This window comes from Chamaea fasciata, unplaced genomic scaffold, assembly GCF_029207755.1.
Source record: "Chamaea fasciata isolate MVZ Bird 193981 ecotype frontalis unplaced genomic scaffold, bChaFas1.0.hap1 SCAF_4, whole genome shotgun sequence".
In the NCBI taxonomy this organism is placed as follows: Eukaryota; Metazoa; Chordata; class Aves; order Passeriformes; family Sylviidae; genus Chamaea; species Chamaea fasciata.
In genome coordinates, this window is record NW_027094089.1 from 77,288,285 (window position 1) to 77,304,932 (window position 16,648).

General features: G+C 49.3%; 1 long non-coding RNA gene and 1 pseudogene across 1 annotated transcript; one reads left to right on the top strand and one right to left on the bottom strand.

Annotated features, from left to right (window-relative positions):
* Positions 1-3,654: 3,654 nt before the first annotated feature.
* On the bottom strand, positions 3,655-7,353 carry LOC136289062 (SAP30-binding protein pseudogene; annotated as a pseudogene).
* Positions 7,354-8,660: 1,307 nt separating this feature from the next.
* LOC136288993 (uncharacterized) lies at positions 8,661-10,506 on the top strand. The gene is made up of 3 exons (XR_010720690.1): positions 8,661-9,366; positions 9,604-9,642; positions 10,439-10,506. It is a non-coding gene; the product is annotated as an uncharacterized lncRNA (long non-coding RNA).
* The last annotated feature ends 6,142 nt before the right edge of the window (positions 10,507-16,648 follow it).

A 16,648-nucleotide genomic window follows, 5' to 3' on the forward strand; every position in this document is an offset into this window, starting at 1 on the left:
AATTGATCCCAGATCCTTGTGAGGGTGCAAGAAGTCACAGAGTTGATGACCTGTAGGAGTTTTATGGTTCCTAGTTTGTTAAGGTAAAGCAACACCAAGCAGAGCCCCATGAGCACAGCTACTTCCTGCCCTGCTGGAAGAAGGAAGTACCAGGCATCTCATGGGAAGCACAGGTTTCCTGACATTTCCAGCCCATTTCCAGACCAAAGAGGCTCTGAGAAGCAGCTGAATGTTTGATTCCTGCATTGACTTGAATCTCAGAGCTTTGGGGTGATGTTTACACACCACCAGTTGCCTGTTCCCAAAGTCCTGGAGAGACGAGGCCTGTGATCCCATTGTCCCGTGGTTTTTGGGGTGGAAGAGGTGGTGCTCATGGAAGATGGAGAGTGTTTCCTGAGCAGATTCCCTTGCTATTGCCGCCCAAAAAGTAGGATGTCTCTCATTTGACTATTCCTCATGACATCCATATGATTTCAGCCAAGCTTACACTAGTCAGAACAGTTGGACGTGGAGCAGTTCTGCAAACCGGGATCCAGTCCATTGGTTTTCTGTGAGCAGTGGGGTTCTGGAGCTGCTCTGACAAGGAGCAAAAGCTCCCAGGCAGGCCAGGGGAGGGAGCACAGCCCCGTCCCTGCCTCCAGACAGCTGGGTCCCAAAGGAAATTAGATTTCTCCTGTACTGCCAAGAGTTAAGCTAATTCCAGGCGCCTCTCTCAGAGATAGACTGTGTCCAATCTTGGAGCGACTCATCGGGATAGAGAAGAATAGCCCAGTGTGGTGCGTCAGCAAGTGGCCCTGAGTCACTGGCCTTGCTCACTGTGTCATGTGTGACACTGAGCAGCGCTGGCAGGCACGGGGTGGCCCAGCCTCAGGCCCCGCATCACATCCGGATCCGGCGACGTCCTGAGGGATGCGTGTCCTCCTCCCTGCCCCAAAGCCCTTGTGTCCTACTGGTGATGGAATGTCAGGCCAGGCTTGGGGGTGGTGATGGGCAGTGTGGGATTCCCAGGGAAGTTGTGGAAGTGTCCAGGGCCAGGTTGGACAGGGCTTGGAGCAACCCAGTCCAGTAGCAGGTGTCCCTGCCCTTGCCAGAGCGTGGAACAGAATGGGCTTTAAGATCCCTTCAGTCTAAACCATTCCATGATTCTGTGATTTCCATAGAGCTATGGGAATGAGATCCAGCAACCTAAGTAATCTTCAGGGGATGCCAGCAGGGATTTGCTGGGATAACCTGGGAGCTGCAAGAAACAGTTTCACCTTTCCTAACACCAGCTGGAGGCTTCCCTTGGGAGGTCAGGAGCACATGTTGCATCCCAGTGAATCTGGAAATGGAGCCATTTCAGAAGTGGGTTGCTCTGGGTGACTACTGGGGATGTTTGAGCCCCGTCCACTGGGAGTGAGGAGGCCCCCAGAACAGGAGATCCATGCATTCTCCAGGTCATGGCTCCCAGGGGGTGTTCCCAAGAGGACGAGATGCCAGAGAGAGCACACAGGATGCGGATCCACTCTGGGAGCGTGGGATGGGCTTTACCTGCTACAAGTGGCAGGAAAGTGCTGAGTCTTCCCAGAGCAAGGTTTGGAAAGAGATCTTTTCTTTAGCGAGTCTGGGCTGCTGTCAATAAGTTCTGTGGTTTTAGGGCACCATATGCTGCATTCAACACTTTGCCAATCTCCTTAAATGGATCCAGACAAGGCTGTTCCCAGAGCAGGAGCAGCTGGAAGCGGTGTATGGAGCACTCCATCATCAGGAGCCCATTGGGTAAAATTCCTGCCTTTAGTCTGACATTACGACCTCCTAATCCTCCATCCCTGAGTGCTCTGGCTTTGCTCTCCGAAGAACAGCCCAGGAAGCAGACAGTGACATTGTCTCAACACCACTGGCATTATTTTTGTTACAAAGTGGAGGGTATGTGCCTGGAAAAGGAGGGAGTGTGCTTGCATAAAGAAGGAATGTGCCTGGATGAGGACAGGAAGGGCTTTCCTTACACTGTATGTCCAGGGATCCTTCACCCCAAACCCTGTGTCCACCAGAGCAGGGCCCTTTGCAATCCCAAATGCTTTCCACATTCCCAAAGCCACCTTGGAAAACATGAACTCTAAATGATTTATCCCACCAAGAACTTAAACCCAAAGGGCTTTGTCCTTTTCATCCAATGATCTTAGCTCTTCTCCCTAAAGAAGATGCCTCATGTTGGAATTAATATGTAAAACTCAACTTTTCCTTCAGTGGACAAACTTCTCTTTGCTCAGAGAAAATTCCCAGGGGAGAGCAGTGATTCCTCCCTGTTGAGGGGGTTTCTCATCCCCAGGGAACTGAGGAATGATGATGTTTCCACAAGCTCCAGGTGTGGGTAGAGAGAAGGAGCGAAGGGATCCGGGGTCCAGCGTTATTCCCGGGTTTTGCACTTTCATGTAGCTGCCAGTTGTACAAATTAATTAAAAATAACTGAAGAAAAATCCCAAAGAAAGGCCCCGCTTCCTCTGGGGAACATTAATCATTAGCTGAGCCTTTTTCTTATGAAAATACAGATCCATGGTAGCCCCAGGCAGAAGATTCCCAGGGAGAGCCCTCACCATTCGTGCTCCAGAGTTAGGGAAATCGCTTTGAAAGCATCTGACAACTAAAGCAGAACATGTTGAGTAACTTGGCAACACTGGGAAAACATCTGGAACTGGTTTTTCTTCAACACATTTTGCTTTGCTTCAAGAGGAGATGTCAGGGCAGTTCATTCACTGCCACTCAGGGCCGCGGGCGGGGCCAGGAGATGCTCAGCTGCCGCCTGGAAGAAGGGAATAAAGGGAAGATCCCGAATATCTGCTGCTCCTGGGCAGGATCCTGTGAGGCCAGGCCTTGGAGTATCCCTGTGCTGAGCTCTGCAGGTGCCTCCTGGTCTCTGGTGGCACCAAGCGTGGTGGTTTGGGATGGGTTATTGAGATTGCCAGGAAATGCTGTGGCTGCCCCATCCCTGGGAGTGTCCAAGGCCAGGTTGGATAGGGCTTGAAGCATCCTGGGATAGTGGAAGGTGTCCCTGCCCATGGCAGGGAGTGGAACTGCATTATATTGAAGGTCCCTTCCAACCCAAACCACTCTGGCATTCCATGATTTCCACAGAGCCAAAGGGAGTAAGGTCCCATAGCCCAGGTTACACTCAGCTTGTGATTCATCCTGATCCTATTCCTGCTGCCATCTGGGAAAGGAATGCATGTAGGGCATGGTGGAGGCAAAGGGCAGAAACATTCCTGGATCCTGCCATAAGTGACGGGGCAGTGTACTAGTTTGAAAGCAAACCAGCAGGAGATTTCAAGTCAGAACTACAATTTAATAGGAAAATTAAGATAAAGGCAGTAGAACAGTAACACTGGCTTAGACTGACAGACCTGACACCCTGTCAGTCGAGGTGGAAGTAGCAGTCTGACTAAATGGTGGCTGCAGTGCTCTTGGAGTGATGGATGTGGTTCTATGGAAGCAGTGATCCTGCAGAAAGACCTGGTCCTTCTCTGGAGGTCCAGTGGTGGTTATGGAGCTCTTGTCCTCTGGGAATCCAGTGGTAGTGCTTTCATGGTGTTCCAAGCCTTAGACTCCATCCAGGTAGGAAAGTTCAGTTCCTCCCCTCAGGGCGGGGGAGCTCACAATGAGATAATGTAATTTTATCAGTCATTCTATGAAACCCTTCCTCAACACATTCCACTTGCACCTCCTCCTCTTCTTCTGGGTATCTCCCACAGTGGTGCTGGATGTTGTGGTGGTCGTGGAAGCAATGCTTGTTGTTCTACCCTTTGTAGTGCAATTTTCAATCTTTATACGTTCATTCTTGGCCTTTGCCAATTTGTCCATCTCAATATTCTGGGCTTTAGCTAGTACCTCATAATATGAATCCTCTGACCAGCTATGAGGATCAAACATGTCCTTTGGGTAATTTGTACCAATTTCATCGATGGAACGAAACTGGATCAGCTTTTCATAGATGGTGGGGTTGCAAAATTCCCTTTTCTTCTGGATGATGTAGTTCATATCCATGCTCTCTTATTTTCCTCTCATACAGCTTTTTAATTTTATCCTGCAATTGGTTAGAACATCTGCCAGGAGGCTCAGGAGGGATTTTGGTCTCATCTCAAGGCACGTTCCACACTCTCTGAAAAAGAAGCAACCGGTTCCTGAGGATCTCTTTCCTCCACTTCCCGGAATTCCTTTAGGTCACCAGCCACAGATTTTTCATTCCGTGAATCCTCATCTTCTGACTGCCTGCTGTTCCCATCATCTTCCTCCTTATATCCTTCCTCATCCCCATCCAGGCTGGTATCTTCTCCATACCCAGCTGGCACCAGCCCTCCTTTCACTCCTAATGTTCTAGTTTGAAACCAAACCAGTGGGAGATTCCAGGTCAGAACCACAATTTAAACGGGAAAATTAAAGTAAAGGCAGTAGAACAGAAATACTGGCTTAGATTGACAGAGTCAGAATACAGCCTGACACTCTGTTGGTCACGGTGGTGGTAGCAGTCCAATTGAATGGTGGCTGCAGTGCTCTTGGAGTGATGGATGTGGTTCTATCGAAGCAGTGATCCTGCAGAAAGACCTGGTCCTTCTCTGGAGGTCCAGTGGTGGTTATGGAGCTCTTGTCCTCTGGGAATCCAGTGGTAGTGCTCTCGTGGTGTTCCAAGCCTCAGATTATATGCAGGTAGGAATGCTGGGTTCCTCCCCCTGGGTGGAGCATCTCACAATGGGATGATGGAGTTGTGGGAGTCATTCTGTGAGACCCTGATGGCCCATTAGTGGAGATGGCTCCCCACAAAGCGGCTGCTGCTTCCCTGGTAGGAGTTATCAGGGCTGAGTCATGGAGAAGATAAAGAACAATGTCTCTCCTATCTTTTGGTTACATCTTACATTGCAACCCAAGACAGGCAGGGAATTCTGTGTATCAGCTTTTTGTGCTTCCCTAGGGCTTCCCATCCCTAGGGGTTAAACCTCTCTTAAACTAGGCTGGAAAAGTCGGGAAGAGCCGTGTCTGGTGTTCAGGCTGGATGTTAAGGATCCCCTTCAGCCTAAAAATTAGTTAATGGGCATCCCAACTGGGGGTACCACCATCACACAATCCCCAAAATCATCCCTTCTCCCACAGGAGTGTGATCCAAGCTCCTGGATCACAGCAGCCCTGGAGCTGCGCAGCTCCCACCGTGAGTCCATTTTATTCCAGGAATGGAAGGATGTTAACAGCTCATTTTGGGTGTTCTTGGTCCAGGTGGCTCTTTGGGTGACCTCCCAGCCCTGCATGTCTCTGTGAGGAAGGAGGAAGGGAGCAGAGGGAATGCTGTGGTGGGGAATGGACCAATTTTAATTGAGGATCATTAAAAAAAAAAAAAAAAGGAATTATAAATTTTAAAAGTTGTTGGGGTTTTATCAAAGCTCTCAGCCCCTCTCAAAGGGCTGGGCAGGGGATGGGGTGAGTTTCTGAGCCCAGTTCCTCTACCCTTTCCTGCTCCACATCTCCAGGATTTGTGTTCCAGGCAGGCCAGGAGTGGTTTCCAGCCTTTTTAGCACTTCAGGATGATCGTTTTTCAGCCCAGAAAGTGGACAATTCTGCTTGTTGTAAACTGAAACTCAACAAAAAAGCCCCAAGAATTAGGTTTGGCTTATGAAATTTGGGGTTGGTTTTACCATTTTTAAATGTATTTGGGAACTGGACATGCCTGAGTTGCAAAACAAAAAGACTAAAAGAGCCAGACAGTGATTTTTTTTAAATTTTGAAACTTGTCAAAACAAGCCAGATTGATCATTATGACCAATATTTTTTTTTTCCAAATTGAGAAACGCATCCAAAACACTCCTTTCCCACAAAACCTTTCATTTTCCAAAGGGAAAATGAGACAAAAAAATATGTATCAATCACACTTTTTCTGCTTGCACAGTTGGAACGGGTGGCAGCAGATTGGGAGAGAATAGCAATTTGTAAGGAATTCCAACCAGCTCTCCTTAAAATAGTATCCAGCCAGTTTCTCCAGGGCAGGAGGCTGGATGGCTCCGTGTTGAGAACAGGCTGGAGCGAATTCTGGCTGAGCAGGCTGGTATAACACCTTGGGAATGCAGGGACACCTTCCCCGTGGGAATTGGAGATGCTGATGCCTGGGAGGAATTCTTGGGGATCCTCAGCCATCCTTCTGGTGGAGGTTCGGTTTGGTGTTCTGTTCCAACCCAAACTGAATCCAGCTCCTCTGAGTTCGGACACAGCCTCAGGATGCCTTCAAAAGGGAGACGCTCCTGTCTGAGCACAGGGGTGGAAGTTGGGAACAAATTCCATGTACTGGTCCTTGAGGGAGCCGGTGCCGTGTTCAGGAGGGATGTGGGAAAGGAGAGCAGGAGGAGACCCCAGCCCCTCGTGCCCTTCTCCCTCCGGAGCGTGTCTGAGCTGGGGCTCCCTGCCTTGCGCCGAGTGCCCCAGCGCCTTGGGGGGGCCTGTGGGGACCTCGGGGGTTCCTGTGGGACCCGACCCCTGCCGTGCCCAGGCTGCCGGTGCCCGAACCCTTCTCAAGTGCTTGTGCCATGTGGGTGGTGACAGAGCTCGGCCCGACCCCAACGAGGTCCTTTAACAGTGCGTGGTGGTGAAACACAAACCAACATTGCTGAAGTCAAAGTACCCTTTCTAATCCCCCGGCCCGTTTTCTCTTTCTTTCCAGCTTTTCCTCCTCCGCCTCCTGGACCCTCCCTCTGTTCCCACCCCCCTTCTGTTTCTCTTTCTCCCTTCTGTCATAAGAAAGTGACTGTGTCCTCGAAGGGACAGTTTTCTTATGCCATTTTATACACTGTGCTTCATGTTTAGAACTTTTTTGCACTAGTTCCTATTACATTTATTTTCCAAACTGGTTTGACAAAAAACAAACAAAAAAAACCCAACAAAAACACAATCCCATGCTATAATTCAGTTGTATTAAAATATTATCCTACTACTCTCTGTGTTCAATAGTCTCTGTACCTGTAATGCTTTCAGTTCTGTTGTATTTTGGGGCCGAGGTTTTCTCTGCTCCTTGTTTAACCCAGTAAAGAAATAAAATGTTAAGAATTGATGATAACTCCTCCTCCCTGTCTCTGTTGTGTCACTGGGGCCACCAGGGTCCCACAGGGACGGGCTCCCCTCAGAACCTGCTCTAAACTCCAGCCACTGTCCCAGGGGGGTGGTTTTCCTGCCAAATCCAATCCCAACTGGAGGCCAGAGAGGCGGGATGGAGGGACAATAACCCTGCCTTAACTGAATTTGATTTCGTAACCTTTCTTTATATTCTTTTGTTTCTTGCTTTCACATTTCTTGCCACGGGGCTCACCTCAGAACAATAGGGGCGAAGGCTGTCACCAAGAGATTCATCAGACAATAATGACTCAACCAGGGTATCCAAATTTTGCCCAGCTGAAGTCCACACCCACACATAATCTGGAATTAATTCCTCTGGACAACAGAGCTCGGCATGGAACAGAGCGAGGACACCACGCTCCAAATTGTGCAGTGTGTGCCAGACTAGGAAAGGCCACGGGATGAAGCTCTGGAATTGCACTGTGGCCATCCCCATCCCAAGCTGGAAACCTCTGTTTGGAAAGAAGACTAGGAAAAGGAGAAGAAATTGGATGGGAATAGAAATAAAAGTTTTTTAAAAAGCAGATTGGTGCAGGAGGCAAATGGGGGAGGCACCAGCTGTGCTGGAGAGCCAAGGCACAGAGTGGAGGGGGCAGGAGGGGGAATTTACGGGGCTGGTGGGTCACAGTGAGAGGGGCTGGGGGTGATAAGGAGGGGGCTGCACTTCCCCAGCATGGGCAGCGGGAAGGGAGGATTCTGTCCCTCTGACCTGCTCAGGTGAGACCCCACCTGCAGAGCTGCCTCAAACTCCAGAACCCCAAAATCAGAAGGACCTGGAGCTGTTGGAGCAAGTCTAGAGGAGGCCACAGAGCTGCTCCAGGGGCCAGAGTCCTTCTGGGCTCAGGATGGGAGAGCTGGGGGTGTTCACCTGGAGAAGAGGAGGCTCCAGAGAGACCTTAGAGCTCCTTCCAGTGCCTAAAGGGGCTCCAGGAGAGCTAGAGAGGGACTTGGGAAAGGGATGGAGGGACAGGACAAGAGGGAATGGCCAGAGGGCAAGGTTAGGTGGGATATTGGGAAGGAATTCCTGGCTGTGAGGGTGGTAGAGGTTGCCCAGAGAGGATAGAACAGGTGTTTGGCCCCCCAGACAGGAAAGCACCCACTGGAGCCTGTCCCCAGGAACCCTCAGGTGCCCCAGGTTGTCCTGCTGCAAGCAATCACAGCAGCCCCAGGCAATTCCTAATTCCAGAGTGATTCCCCCTGGGAGTGCCCTAAACTGCCCCAATTTGAGAGCTCTGGGCCCCAACTGGGCTTTAGGAACTACATAAAAGGGCCCTGCAAGGGCCTGGGCTGGTGAACAGTGCTGGGATGCAGCATCAGCTTTTTCAGGAGAGTGTTTGGGATCTTTTCCTTTGGGAATGCTGCTGGCAGGATGTGTCCTGGCAATCCTGGTGCCATCTCTGGTTCCCACCAACCTCCTGGGTGCCTGGGGAGCACTGATGCCACTCTGGAGTTCTCAGGGAAGGGTTTTGGTAGCCACGTGGTGCCCAAACTGCTGCAACAGCTGCAAATCCACCCAGGAACACGCTGATCCCCAAGGATTTGATTAGCAGGGATTTGAGTTAAGTGGATGTGGATTTTCATGGCTATAGGGCTGTGCACATCAAAGCTGGGAGGCAGCGTGGGGCCAGAGAGAAGTTTCTCAGCTGTAAATTTGCCTCATGACTCCATAAAAACTGTGATGGGCGGCATGGAAAGAATTCTGCTGGAAAGCGCTGCACCCCCGAGAAAGGAACACAAAGGGCTGCAGACCCAAATCAAAGTCCAGGCCTGGAAATGTTTTGAGGTGCGAGATGGAACTCACCAGATGCTGAAGTCCTGGGTGAGGTCCGGGTTTTGAACCTCAGCCCTTCTGGATGTGGATTAGGAATTCCTCTTTCATGTCTTTATTTATAGTTTAACGGATGGCACACCAGCTCCTGCTTTCCGGGTTATCAAGAAGGAAAAGGAACATTTTCAAATGTGTACTTCTGAACAATTTCAGGCCTCCTGCAGCTCCTCCATCCTCCCTGAGCAGAGGGGAACTTGGGATTCATGGAAATGGAGAAACAGGGTTCTATAAATGTGCTTGAGATCCCTGTTTTTCACACCAACACTTGACCATGGGGGATTAAGAATTCTGAAGAGGATTCCTCCTCTCAGGAATGTAGTTTCAGGGTGTTTTCCACCTACCAGGAAACTCCAGGATGATTTTAGGCCTTTCCAAGTCTGGACATTGTGGATATACTCCAGCTGGAGATCCTGATGTTGGTGAGTTCTGCATTTATCTTTCTGGGATCAAACAGGTTTTTTTGGGTCTGTTTATGGCTTTTGTGACTTGACAATGTGATGCCACCTCAGCCAACTGATGAAAATCCTGGAGTGAGGAGTTGACGTTATTAATGGTCGTCATTTTCCACATTTTTTGCCTGAAGGATTCCTTTGTTCTCTTCTTTTTGTCTCAAAATCTCTCTTAAGTAACAGCTTACAATTAATTTTTCATTCCAGCCCCCTTTGCCCCAGCAGAGCCTGGAGGGGCTGTGGAAGGTGGGTTTGTATGGATTTCCATGGATGTTGTGGGCCAGATGGGTTTTACTGGGCAATTTCTTTCTCCCGTATTCTGCTTTTCCTGGTTTCTCCTTTGGATCATGGCCTTGGGTCTGTTTTGGTACCTGAGCAAGATCAAGGTTTCACTGATGTGTTTTCCCCACTGGAAAATCCATGTCTTTGTTAATTCAACTTTAATTGCACTGATGAGAAGACCTTGATGGGAAAGAGCTGGGGGAGGAGGACTGGGTTTGCTGCCTGTCTTAGGTTTTGCCTTCACCTCCCTCTGGTTTCCTGCTTCTCTTCACACTCAAACTGTCACCTTTCCAAGGGCTCACACGCAGCTCTCTCTGCTCTCTGTGACCAGGGACAGGACACAAAGAATGGCTGGAGCTGCCAGGGCAGGTTCAGGTTGGATTTTAGGGAAAGGTTCTTCCCCCAGAGGGTGTCAGGCGCTGACCAGGCTCCCCGGGGCACGAGCATGGTCTCAAGGCTGCCAGAGCTCCAGGAGGGTTTGGACAACACTCCCAGTCACAGGCTGAGATTTCTGGGGTGTCTGTGCAGGGCCAGGACTTGGACTGGATGATCCTGTGTGTCCCTTCCAGCTCAGGAAATCCTGGGATTCTGTGACTCTTCTTCCTCCAGTCTCAGCATCTTCCTACCACCCTCTTCCCTCCCTCAGATGTGTTGCTTGATTTTTTTTCTCCAAAACTCGTTGAGTTTGGGGATTTTTTAAAATAGAACTATTGGGGTTGGAATATCTGGGTCATTTCTACCCCACTCTTGTCCCTTGCAGAATGGATTCTGTCTCCCCCAAATCACTTCTCCCACAGACTCAGAGCCCAGCCCAGGTGGACAACCAGCCCCAGGTAAACCCAGCGCAGGCTTGGAGCAAAGCCTCGCTGCCAGGAGATCGCCTGACATGTTTGTACTCATAAACTTGTCAACATTTGGCTTTTTCATCCCTCTTGGGGGAAATTACTGCTGTTCCTCACCCCGTGTCAGCTCCCGAGCTGCGTTGGGAACGGTGCTAAAACCCCTGCTGTGGGTGAGGCTCCGGTGGGAGCTGTCACTACTTCGGGGTCAGGAAGCCAACGGGAACCTCTTTTCCATAAACTGTGAGTTTTTCATAAAAGCCTTTCTAATTTGTACCAAAGAGGCTCCAGCACACCCTTGGGACTGGTAAAAATAATAATAGTTTGAGTGGTGGAAGACTGTGAATTTGAAACAGAAGGTTGTGAGATCCACGAGAATTACCCAAAACATCAACGTTGGACATCAATAAATGTAATTTAGATATACAACGAGATAGCAAAGATTCCCAAAAAGAACTGTCAGCTCTTACCTCTTCAGATCGCGGTGAGGTAAAGCAGATGTTTCCATCCCATTGATCCCGAGGAATCGGCCCTTCCATCCGAGAGCACGTTGCCTCCAATCGCACGGGAATTATTCTCCACCAAAATTACAGTGTTTGCCATTTTTCAATCATTTCTTTATTCATTCTGAGATGAAATGCACATGTTCCTATCAGCAGGTTTATCTTAGGAATGCTGCATTCTCAAAGGCGGGAGCCTCCTCATGGAGAAGAGGTGAAGGCAAATGGCACTCAGAGCTGGAGCTGTTCCCTCTGGAATGGTCCCTCTGTAACACCCAATTTAATCTTTACTATTCCATCCCCAACAAATGGCTCCTGCCCCTTCCCAAATCCCCTCAGCCAGGCTCACATGGAGTGCTTTATCCTGCCTTGATCTCACATGGGCTCCGCAGAGGAAATTGCTGCTTTAGGGCTGTGTTCTGGAGGATATTCTGTCTGAGCCTTGTGATCTTTCTCCTCACTTAAATCCACGAGTGCTGGCACGCTGGGAAGAACAAACACGTGGGGTTTTCCTTTCCTGGTTATTGCTGTCATCTCACATTAACGATCCCAAGGCTGGAAATCGCTGAAATCCCGGGTCACCTGGAAACTAAGCCCCGGATGTGGGGTCCTGTAGCTGGATCAGGGCCTGAGCGTGCAGTTTCCAATCACTGTGAGCAGAAAAAGACACTTCCATATGTTCTCCTTATGACTGTTCCTGCTTTGATATGAATTCCTTGGATTTACCCTTTTTAAAGCCAGGGCTTCAGTTCTTAATGCTGGACTCACCCTGCCATACCCAAAATGGTTGAAAGTTTGAGTTTAGGCCAGAACCGAGCTTTGGAACAGGGCCTGGAGTGACAGGAAAAGGGAGAATGGCTTCAACCTGACAGAGGGCAGAGTTAGATGTAATTTTGGGAAGAAATTCATCCCTGGCACAGGGTATCCAGAGAAGCTGTGGCTGCCTCACCTCTGGAAGTGTCCAAGGCCAGGTTGGATGGGGCTTGGAGCAACCTGGGATAAGGGAAGGTGTCCTTGCTCATGGCAGGGGTGAGGTGGGATGAGTTTTAAGGTCCCTTCCCACCCAAATCATCCTGGGATTCTATACCAGGGCTGGAACTGTGGCCCTGCTCCACTTGCAAAGGATTTTATTCACTTTATATTTTACTCTCTTAACCCAGAAATTGCATCTTCAGGTTCAAATCATTATCCATGGAATTTACATCTCAAAAGAGGGAGAGGAAAAAGCCAAAGAGGCAGAAATGGGCACATGTGCCACAAACATAGGGCAGAGGATTTCCAGGAGCTCTCCTGTCAGAATTCTTCCTGCCCAGAAAAGTCCCAAGTGGTGACACTGAAGTTCCATTTTCCTACATCCACAATACAGTGCTAATCCCACGTACTTTTGACAGTGGGAAGCCATTCCCTGTATCCTGTCATTCCATCCCTCATCCAAAGTCCTTTTCCAGTAGCCCTGGAGCTCCTTTAGGCACTGGAAGGGGTTCTCAGGTTTTGGCAAAGCTGCTGTGAACCCTTGTGCTGTGAGAGTGGTCATGGTTTAGGTGGGGAGGGGTCTGCTTGGGGGGTCCCACCTTGACAGAGTGTGGCTTTGTGGGGTGGCACCTTTTCCCCAAGGAGCCCCAAACCCAGAGCTGTGCTTCCTGGCAAACAGGCCTGGAAAAGAATCGATTAAGTTGGAAAAGACCACAGAGGTCATTGAGTCCAGCCTAGGACCCAACAACACCATGGCACCAGGAAGGCTGGAGAAATCCTTGCCTGGGGCCAGGGAGAGAAGCCCCCTCCCTGTGCTCCCTGGTCAAGCTCAGTGTCGGGGTGCAGCTCCCTCCTTTCCCTTCTCCTCCTTTTTCCCCTGCCTTTTGGTGAGTGATCCGAGGGGGCAGAGCAGGCTCTGGGCTCTCTAGCATCTTTCATGTATCACGTCTGCTCCTCGAGGCACAGATCGTATCCTCTTTCCCTGGCACCAGCACAGCCCGAGAGTGGCACCCCCAGGACAATGCCTTGGCCGGCTCCGGCGCTGACCCGGGATGTGGGAGCCAAGGGGTCGGGATGAGGGGGCCAGGAGGCACCGGGGATGTTGAATAACGTGGTGTGGAATATCATTGTTCCAGCCAGGATGAGTAAGAGCACAGCTGAGCCTGGTCACCGACGGCACTTCCACGATTCCGGGGGAGGCAGGGGCTCGGAGACGGCTGCACAGTTGAAAATCAAGACAATGAGTCTATAAAAGTTTAAGAACTGAATAGACCCTGAACATTTGGTTCTCATTATCACCAAATAACATATAAATAAACATACAACAGAACCAAGAGCAGTGTCTTCCTCGCCCCCTCTGCAAGAAGTTGTGTTTAGGCCGAACTCGGCCTCCTTGGCCAAACCTCCTCCCGCATGCTCCGGGATGGGATCGTGGGGCTGCCAGGCCTCCTCTTCCTCCAAAACAGAGCAGAGCCTGATCCGTGCAGGAAAATGAGGTGTCAATGTGCTGCTGGTGCTTAAAAGTCGGCAGTGCAGGGGGAAATGTGAAAATAAGCCCAGCGAGAGTCAACTCAGCTTTCTTTTTTTCTTGTTGTAAAAAGCCCATCCCACCCCCTGCTATGGGCAGGGACACCTTTCGCTATCCCAAGTTGCTCCAAGCTCCATCCAGCCTGGCCTTGCACACTTCCAGGGATGGGGCAGCCACAGCTTCTCTGGGAAACTCAATGTTCATTGTGAGAATTCATGGAGTAAGAGAAGAGGGAGAGATGAATGATCAGGACTGTGAAGTCCTGAGAGGAAAAATCTTGGAAGAGTCGCTGGCAGAGTTAGCAAAAAAGCCATGAAAGTGATTTTTAGTACGTCTTGCTCTCCTAAGATGAACATATTGCTCAATCCCTGCTCCTATGGAAGCAGTTGGACACAAATAATCATCTTTCCTGCATGGACAGAGCTCACGGTTACTGAAAAAACAGTCTCTAGGAAAGCAGCTTTTATGGAACATCTTAGATCTCACTGAGGAAAAGGAATTGAGATTGCAGTGCTGGATAGAGGCCCCATAAAATCAGGATTCTCCCTCCTAAGGCCTTGTAAACGCCCATGGATGTGCTGTTGGAGTGCCAGGATTTCAGGTTTTAGGAGACTTTATTGTACTCATGTTGTTGAGAACATCACTGGGAGAGCAAGGGATGGCTTTCCTCAAAAGAAAGTCAGGAATTCCAAAGCTTTTAGGTCACACGTTTTAAACTCAACTCTGCAGCCGCTGCAGGAATTGCAGCTGCTGCCAAAACGTAAATGGGAAATGGGCTCAAAGCTGCTTTACATCACTCTAAGATTCCCTGATCTGTGGAATTCATATGGAGAGGGGCACTCAGATCTGCCATGGGGTGCCCTGTGCTGTGCAGAGTTGTACCCATTCCACAGGGAAGGGAGATCCCCTAAGCTACAGCAGCTTCCTCCTACCTGTGGTTAAATCCTGCTGGGATGGGAAGGTGATGCTGGAAAAAAACCCAATAAATTTGGGAATCAAGAGAAAAGGTCATTGCCTTGGTTTAGATAGACAGGTATCTGCCAGGGAAGATTGGAGTCTCCCTTGGAGTGTAAGGCCCTCCCCCCCTTTTCCAAATTATTATAAATTTGCAATTAAAAGGCTGTCAGGCAAAGATTTTGGGAATAGGTATAGCAGTTCTTTACTAGGGATATAAAAAGACAAATGTTGTAGTACAGAAGAATAAGCAAGCAAGCAAACAAACAAGAAATCCTAGAAAACCCTGACAGAGTCAGAAATGCAACCTGACACCCTGTTGGTCAGGGTGTTGGAAGCAGTCCACAGTAAACCCTCCTGGAGTGGCAGATGTGGTTCTGTTGGAGTAGAGATGGTCTCATTGAAGAAAAAGGGTCCACTAATGGTGAGATGGGTCCGGTCTTCCTCCAGGTATCCGGTGGAAAAATGGAATGATGGGTGACACTTGTGGCTCTTTTTCATCTAGGTGAAGATGGTTTGCCTCCTCCTCCCTGGGTGGAGCATCTCACAATATTATGATGTAATGTGTCATGTCATTGGTGAGCTTTAATGTCCCATTAACAGAGGATATCCCCATGGGGGGAGTGGAACAATGAACAGAGATAAGACACACTGTCCCCCCTGAGCAGAGATAAGAAACATTGTTCCACCTGATTTTTAATAGCTGGCTTGTTATCAGAGAAGGCAGTAACCCCCTTCCTCCTGGAGTTACAACAGATAAAGAAAAATCTCCCCAACCAGACTTCAATAGATGGAATAGAATAAACATTTTTTTGGTTACAAAACCCAAGACAATCATTCCAGACATGTCCTCTCTGTGTTCTCCCCCTCTGCATCTTCTGCCCACCCTCCCCAAGATTCTCTCAACTGTTCTTTATTTTTCAATACAGAGCATCAGGGATCCCTGTCCCTTCTGCGTCTTCCCCACCCACTGGGCTCCTGCTTCTCCTGGACCAGGACTCTTGGAGCACAGGTGGGACACAAAAAACATCTTAAACCTGCGAGGTTCCTCACCCATGTAACAAAGTTTTTCAGGAATGGCAGAGGAAGGGTAGGAAATGCTCAGAAAAAGAGGAATTAAAATAAAATCCTGGAGAAACTGTAGCCATGGGCTGTGGGGCTCAACTGATTTGGGTGTGAGGATCCCATTTATTAATTATGTTTTAATTCCATCATCACATGGGATTCCTTTTTAATTAGTGGGATGCTGGTCAGCTCTAGGAGGCAGAAATCCTTCAGTCTGAGAATTTGGCCTAAGTCCCTGATGAGATCTAGGCAGGAATGGAAAGGTCATATCATCCCCCTGACCTGACCTCCAAAATTCACCTTCAGAGTAACCTAAATGACTCTGGAAATTGGGATGAGGCTGCTGCAAATGTGGATAAGTCCAAGTAGGATTGGGGTTGTGCTTTTTGAAAATCAGGATTTTGGTGGTGCGAGAGTTGGTCTTGATGATCCTTGTGGGTCCCTTCCAGTTCAGGATATTCTGTGATCCTATGAGAACCAGTAACAACACTAAGCACTCAAATAATTATAAGTGTTCCTAAAATAATTGTAGGGTTTTGAACAGAGGGTTCATGTGTGTTTATTTGCTTTTTGCTCCTCAGTTTCTGGGGTTGGCAGCGCTTGATGCTTCCAGTTTTGCTCTCCCCAAATATTAGAGGAAACATTTCTTTCTGAAATGAAAACAGAGACTCTCATGGAATTTCATGCCTGTGACACAGGACTTACAGGAAAAAAAATCCTACTGCAGGAAAACAAGGCCAGGAAGGGCTGGAGAAGGTTGTCCTCCTCCCCAAAGGCAGGACAAGGCCACCATGGGATCCTTTATGGCTGTAATCTGTGGGATGAAGACCCCACAAATTCTCAGACGATGTGTTCCAGGACTTGGAAGGGCTTCTCCTGGAAGGGATGGCTTTGTGGGAAACTCACCCTGCCCCCAGGATCTGAGAGCAGAGACCTGGCACGGCACCACCCAGCTCTCGGAGCCCACCCAGAGGAGCTCACCAGGACCCAACCCAGGGATGTGCTGGTGATAGTCCTCAGTGCTGGCCCTTCCTGGACATCTAGGGATGCCTCTGATATCTCCCAGCACTGCTGACCTGCTCTGCATCATGTGATCCTCCACAACTACCTGG